This window comes from Pristiophorus japonicus, chromosome 9, assembly GCF_044704955.1.
Source record: "Pristiophorus japonicus isolate sPriJap1 chromosome 9, sPriJap1.hap1, whole genome shotgun sequence".
Taxonomy (NCBI): domain Eukaryota; kingdom Metazoa; phylum Chordata; class Chondrichthyes; family Pristiophoridae; genus Pristiophorus; species Pristiophorus japonicus.
In genome coordinates this window covers 152929263-152937529 of record NC_091985.1, presented here as the reverse complement: position 1 = coordinate 152937529, position 8267 = coordinate 152929263, and positions in this window count along the sequence as shown.

Here is an 8267-nt window from a genome sequence, read left to right as displayed (position 1 = left end):
ACTCAGCGAGTGGTTCGGATCTGGAATGTACTGCCAGAAAGGGTGGTGGAGGCAGATCAATCGTGGCTTTCAAAAGGGAATTGGATAAGTACCTGAAGGAAAAACATTTTGCAGGGCTACGGAGAAAGGGCAGGGGAGTGGGACCATCTGAAGTGCTCTTGCAGAGAGCCGGCACGGGCTCGACTGGCTGAATGGCCTCCTTCTGTGCTCTAACCATTTTATGGTTCTAACCAACTTGGACCCAGCTGGCCTGCAATGCTAAATATAGTGATTCACACAACAGGCCTTCAAGATGCATTTAGAATACATGCAAATAAGGCCTTTCATATGAAAGTCAGGGTTTCCTGATTTTTGGAAAACATTCCCATCTATGGTTAATTCTGCCCTTGCACAAAATATGCTCAATTGGGAGGGAAGTTCTTAAAGGAACAGAAACATTTGGTTTAGGTCATTTTTCCTAAACGATGGGATTTGTTTTTAAAGTGCCTCAGCTACAGTATTTAGTGCTTGAAATGGTAGGAGATGAGAAACAACGTACTGTGGAGCTGGCTGGAGTATCAATATGCACACCAGTCAGCATGCTTTTTGCCCGTCAACGTTTCCATGCCTTCATTAATTTTGTCCTCCAAATGATTTTTGCTCTCCAGATTTGACTACTTACCTTTAGGTGACTACTTGGCTTTCAGTGGCTACTGCTGAACCTTTATAAATGGCAGCAGCACCATAAATCCCTCCACAGTGTTCTGTCTCCCATCATTGGAAGGAATCCACACTGGCCATAACTGGCGAATTACACCAATCCCAGTGTTATTCGCAGGTATGGCCACATGGAGCACAGGCAGGGCTATAACCCACAGCACACCATTCTCATTGCCGGAGTGCCACCGACAAAACAATCCCCCTTCCTCCCTGCCCACCCCCAAGATAGAGTTGGGTTTTTTGCCTCATTTTTCTCCTCTGACTTTACTCTTAACAATTGTGGTAAAGTAACTTCCTCCACCGTTCCATTCTATTTCATATTTCCGACCAACATTAAGTAGTGCTGCCTCCAAGCACTTAACTTCAATGTTAATGATGTGGGAGTGACATCAAAGCTAGGTTCTGCCTGGTGGCACCCATAAAGAAGATCGTTCAGTGAAAGTGGGCCCTCAAGGTTGTGGCTAGTCCCCACAAATTGGAGGATCTGAAAATTGCTGCCGGAAGCCTCCTACAAGCTCCAAAGAAGGTACGGTTTCCATTGTTTTGGGCCGGCAAGGAGATCAGTCGGGCTGGAGGTCATCTGGCTGCTGTTTTTGACAGAAGCTAATAGGGCTGGAGGCAATGGGCACTGACGCTGCTATATCATCTTCATAGGCAGTCCCTCGAAATCGAGGAAGACTTGATTCCACTCTAAAAGTGAGTTCTTAGGTGACTGAACAGTCCAATACGGGAATTACAGTCTCTGTCACAGGCAGGACAGATAGTTGTTGAGGGAAGGGGTGGATGGGACAGGTTTGCCGCATGCTCTTTGCACTGCCTGCACTTGATTTCTGCATGCTCTCAGCGACGAGACTCGATGTACTCTACGCCCTCCCGGATGCTCTTCCTCCACTTAGGGCGGTCTTTGGCCAGGGACTCCCAGGTGTCGGTGGGGATGTTGCACTTATCAGGGAGGTTTTGAGAGTGAAGCTGCTATAGGCCTGAGGGCAATGGGCACTGACCCTGCTACAGCTCTGAGGGCAATGGGCACTGACCCTGCTACAGCCCTGAGAACAATGGGCACTGACCCTGCTACAGGCCTGAGAACAATGGGCACAGACCCTGCTACAGGCCTGAGGGCAATGGGCACTGAAACTGCTACAGGCCTGAGAACAATGGGCACTGACCCTGCTACAGGCCCAAGGGCAATGGGCACTGACCCTGCTACAGGCCCAAGGGCAATGGGCACTGACCCTGCTACAGGCCCAAGGGCAATGGGCACTGACCCTGCTACAGGCCTGAGAACAATGGGCACTGACCCTGCTACAGGCCTGAGGTCAATGGGGAATGACCCTGCTACAGGCCTGAGAACAATGGGCACTGACCCTGCCACAGGCCCGAGGGCAATGGGGACTGACCCTGCTACAGGCCTGAGAACAATGGGCACTGACCCTGCTACAGGCCTGAGAACAATGGGCACTGACCCTGCTACAGGTCTGAGGGCAATGGGCACTGACCCTGCTACAGGCCCGAGGGCAATGGGCACTGACCCTGCAACAGGCCTGAGGGCAATGAGCACTGACCCTGCTACAGGCCTGAGAACAATGGGCACTGACCCTGCTACAGGCCTGAGAACAATGGGCACTGACCCTGCTACAGGCCTGAGGGCAATGGGCACTGACCCTGCTACTGGTCTGAGAACAATGGGCACTGACCCTGCTACAGGCCTGAGGGCAATGGGCACTGACCCTGCTACAGGCCCAAGGGCAATGGGCACTGACCCTGCTACAGGCCTGAGAACAATGGGCACTGACCCTGCTACAGGCCTGAGGGCAATGGGCACTGACCCTGCTACTGGTCTGAGAACAATGGACACTGACCCTGCTACAGGCCTGAGAACAATGGGCATTGACCCTGCTACAGGCCCAAGGGCAATGGGCACTGACCCTGCTACAGGCCTAAGGGCAATGAGCACTGACCCTGCTACAGGCCTGAGAACAATGGGCACTGACCCTGATACAGGCCTGAGAACAATGGGCACTGACCCTGCTACAGGCCTGAGAACAATGGGCACTGACCCTGCTACAGGCCCGAGAGCAATGGGCACTGACCCTGCTACAGGCCTGAGAACAATGGACACTGACCATGCTACAGGCCTGAGAACAATGGGCACTGACCTGCTATAGGCCTGAGAACAATGGGCACTGACCCTACTGCAGGCCTGAGGGCAATGGGCACTGACCCTGCTACAGGCCCAAGGGCAATGGGCACTGACCCTGCTACAGGCCCAAGGGCAATTGGCACTGACCCTGCAACAGGCCTGAGGGCAATGGGCACTGACACTGCTACAGGCCTGAGAACAATGGGCACTGACCCTGCTACAGGCCTGAGAACAATGGGCACTGACCCTGCTACAGGCCCAAGGGCAATGAGCACTGACCCTGCCACAGGCCCGAGGGCAATGGGGACTGACCCTGCTACAGGCCTGAGAACAATGGGCACTGACCCTGCTACAGGCCTGAGAATAATGGGCACTGACCCTGCTACAGGCCTGAGAACAATGGGCACTGACACTGCTACAGGCCTGAGAACAATGGGCACTGATCCTGCTACAGGCCTGAGAACAATGGGCACTGACCCTGCTACAGGCCTGAGAACAATGGGCACTGACCCTGCTACAGGCCTGAGGGCAATGGGCACTGACCCTGCTACAGGCCCAAGGGCAATGGGCACTGACCCTGCAACAGGCCTGAGGGCAATGGGCACTGACCCTGCTACTGGTCTGAGAACAATGGGCACTGAACCTGCTACAGGCCTGAGGGCAATGGGCACTGACCCTGCTATAGGCCCAAGGGCAATGGGCACTGACCCTGCTACAGGCCTGAGAACAATGGGCACTGACCCTGCTACAGGCCTGAGGGCAATGGGCACTGACCCTGCTACTGGTCTGAGAACAATGGACACTGACCCTGCTACAGGCCTGAGAACAATGGGCATTGACCCTGCTACAGGCCCAAGGGCAATGGGCACTGACCCTGCTACAGGCCCAAGGGCAATGGGCACTGACCCTGCTACAGGCCTGAGAACAATGGGCACTGACCCTGCTACAGGCCTGAGAACAATGGGCACTGACCCTGCTACAGGCCTGAGAACAATGGGCACTGACCCTGCTACAGGCCCGAGAGCAATGGGCACTGACCCTGCTACAGGCCTGAGAACAATGGACACTGACCATGCTACAGGCCTGAGAACAATGGGCACTGACCCTGCTATAGGCCTGAGAACAATGGGCACTGACCCTACTGCAGGCCTGAGGGCAATGGGCACTGACCCTGCTACAGGCCCAAGGGCAATGGGCACTGACCCTGCTACAGGCCTGAGGGCAATGGGCACTGACACTGCTACAGGCCTGAGAACAATGGGCACTGACCCTGCTACAGGCCTGAGAACAATGGGCACTGACCCTGCTACAGGCCCAAGGGCAATGAGCACTGACCCTGCCACAGGCCCGAGGGCAATGGGGACTGACCCTGCTACAGGCCTGAGAACAATGGGCACTGACCCTGCTACAGGCCTGAGAATAATGGGCACTGACCCTGCTACAGGCCTGAGAACAATGGGCACTGACACTGCTACAGGCCTGAGAACAATGGGCACTGATCCTGCTACAGGCCTGAGAACAATGGGCACTGACCCTGCTACAGGCCTGAGAACAATGGGCACTGACCCTGCTACAGGCCTGAGGGCAATGGGCACTGACCCTGCTACAGGCCCAAGGGCAATGGGCACTGACCCTGCAACAGGCCTGAGGGCAATGGGCACTGACCCTGCTACTGGTCTGAGAACAATGGGCACTGAACCTGCTACAGGCCTGAGGGCAATGGGCACTGACCCTGCTATAGGCCCAAGGGCAATGGGCACTGACCCTGCTACAGGCCTGAGAACAATGGGCACTGACCCTGCTACAGGCCTGAGGGCAATGGGCACTGACCCTGCTACTGGTCTGAGAACAATGGACACTGACCCTGCTACAGGCCTGAGAACAATGGGCATTGACCCTGCTACAGGCCCAAGGACAATGGGCACTGACCCTGCTACAGGCCCAAGGGCAATGGGCACTGACCCTGCTACAGGCCTGAGAACAATGGGAACTGACCCTGATACAGGCCTGAGAACAATGGGCACTGACCCTGCTACAGGCCTGAGAACAATGGGCACTGACCCTGCTACAGGCCCGAGAGCAATGGGCACTGACCCTGCTACAGGCCTGAGAACAATGGACACTGACCATGCTACAGGCCTGAGAACAATGGGCACTGACCCTGCTATAGGCCTGAGAACAATGGGCACTGACCCTACTGCAGGCCTGAGGGCAATGGGCACTGACTCTGCTACAGGCCCAAGGGCAATGGGCACTGACCCTGCTACAGGCCCAAGGGCAATTGGCACTGACCCTGCAACAGGCCCGAGGGCAATGGGCACTGACACTGCTACAGGCCTGAGAACAATGGGCACTGACCCTGCTACAGGCCTGAGAACAATGGGCACTGACCCTGCTACAGGCCCAAGGGCAATGAGCACTGACCCTGCTACAGGCCCAAGGGCAATGGGCACTGACCCTGCAACAGGCCTGAGGGCAATGGGCACTGACCCTGCTACTGGTCTGAGAACAATGGGCACTGACCCTGCTACAGGCCTGAGGGCAATGGGCACTGACCCTGCTATAGGCCCAAGGGCAATGGGCACTGACCCTGCTACAGGCCTGAGAACAATGGGCACTGACCCTGCTACAGGCCTGAGGGCAATGGGCACTGACCCTGCTACTGGTCTGAGAACAATGGACACTGACCCTGCTACAGGCCTGAGAACAATGGGCATTGACCCTGCTACAGGCCCAAGGGCAATGGGCACTGACCCTGCTACAGGCCCAAGGGCAATGGGCACTGACCCTGCTACAGGCCTGAGAACAATGGGCACTGACCCTGCAACAGGCCTGAGAACAATGGGCACTGACCCTGCTACAGGCCTGAGAACAATGGACACTGACCATGCTACAGGCCTGAGAACAATGGGCACTGACCCTGCTACAGGCCTGAGAACAATGGGCACTGACCCTGCTACAGGCCCGAGAGCAATGGGCACTGACCCTGCTACAGGCCTGAGAACAATGGACACTGACCATGCTACAGGCCTGAGAACAATGGGCACTGACCCTGCTATAGGCCTGAGAACAATGGGCACTGACCCTACTGCAGGCCTGAGGGCAATGGGCACTGACCCTGCTACAGGCCCAAGGGCAATGGGCACTGACCCTGCTACAGGCCCAAGGGTAATTGGCACTGACCCTGCAACAGGCCTGAGGGCAATGGGCACTGACACTGCTACAGGCCTGAGAACAATGGGCACTGACCCTGCTACAGGCCTGAGAACAATGGGCACTGACCCTGCTACAGGCCCAAGGGCAATGAGCACTGACCCTGCCACAGGCCCGAGGGCAATGGGGACTGACCCTGCTACAGGCCTGAGAACAATGGGCACTGACCCTGCTACAGGCCTGAGAATAATGGGCACTGACCCTGCTACAGGCCTGAGAACAATGGGCACTGACACTGCTACAGGCCTGAGAACAATGGGCACTGATCCTGCTACAGGCCTGAGAACAATGGGCACTGACCCTGCTGCAGGCCTGAGAACAATGGGCACTGACCCTGCTACAGGCCTGAGGGCAATGGGCACTGACCCTGCTACAGGCCCAAGGGCAATGGGCACTGACCCTGCAACAGGCCTGAGGGCAATGGGCACTGACCCTGCTACTGGTCTGAGAACAATGGGCACTGAACCTGCTACAGGCCTGAGGGCAATGGGCACTGACCCTGCTATAGGCCCAAGGGCAATGGGCACTGACCCTGCTACAGGCCTGAGAACAATGGGCACTGACCCTGCTACAGGCCTGAGGGCAATGGGCACTGACCCTGCTACTGGTCTGAGAACAATGGACACTGACCCTGCTACAGGCCTGAGAACAATGGGCATTGACCCTGCTACAGGCCCAAGGACAATGGGCACTGACCCTGCTACAGGCCCAAGGGCAATGGGCACTGACCCTGCTACAGGCCTGAGAACAATGGGCACTGACCCTGATACAGGCCTGAGAACAATGGGCACTGACCCTGCTACAGGCCTGAGAACAATGGGCACTGACCCTGCTACAGGCCCGAGAGCAATGGGCACTGACCCTGCTACAGGCCTGAGAACAATGGACACTGACCATGCTACAGGCCTGAGAACAATGGGCACTGACCCTGCTATAGGCCTGAGAACAATGGGCACTGACCCTACTGCAGGCCTGAGGGCAATGGGCACTGACCCTGCTACAGGCCCAAGGGCAATGGGCACTGACCCTGCTACAGGCCCAAGGGCAATTGGCACTGACCCTGCAACAGGCCTGAGGGCAATGGGCACTGACACTGCTACAGGCCTGAGAACAATGGGCACTGACCCTGCTACAGGCCTGAGAACAATGGGCACTGACCCTGCTACAGGCCCAAGGGCAATGAGCACTGACCCTGCTACAGGCCCAAGGGCAATGGGCACTGACCCTGCTACAGGCCTGAGGGCAATGGGCACTGACCCTGCTACAGGCCCAAGGGCAATGGGCACTGACCCTGCTACAGGCCTGAGAACAATGGGCACTGACCCTGCTACAGGCCTGAGGGCAATGGGCACTGACCCTGCTACTGGTCTGAGAACAATGGACACTGACCCTGCTACAGGCCTGAGGGCAATGGGCACTGACCCTGCTACAGGCCTGAGAACAATGGGCACTGACCCTGCTACAGGCCTGAGGGCAATGGGCACTGACCCTGCTACAGGCCCAAGGGCAATGGCACTGACCTTGCTACAGGCCTGAGAACAATGGGCACTGACCCTGCTACAGGCCCAAGGGCAATGGGCACTGACCCTGCTACAGGCCCAAGGGCAATGGGCACTGACCCTGCTACAGGCCTGAGAACAATGGGCATTGACCCTGCTACAGGCCTGAGGGCAATGGGCATTGACCCTGCTACAGGCCTGAGAACAATGGGCACTGACCCTGCTACAGGCCCAAGAGCAATGGGCACTGACCCTGCTACAGGCCCGAGAACAATGGACACTGACCCTGCTACAGGCCTGAGGGCAATGGGCACTGACCCTGCTACAGGTCTGAGAACAATGGGCACTGACCCTGCTACAGGCCTGAGAACAATGGGCACTGACCCTGCTACAGGCCTGAGAACAATGGGCACTGACCCTGCTACAGGCCCAAGGGCAATGGGCACTGACCCTGCTACAGGCCCTGAAACAATGGGGATTGACCCTGCTACAGGCCTGAGAACAATGGGCACTGACCCTGCTACAGGCCCAGAACAATGGGCACTGACCCTGCTACAGGCCAGAAGAAGCAATGAGCGAATTCTCTTGTGCAAGCTAGGATGCCCACTCGTTCCCAGAGGTGTCCTGTGTGGGTGAAAGCCAAGGCATGTAAATGAGCTGAAGTCATAAACTCAACTAGGGTCAGAAGAGCTGTTTCGGCACTTTACAGCCTTCTG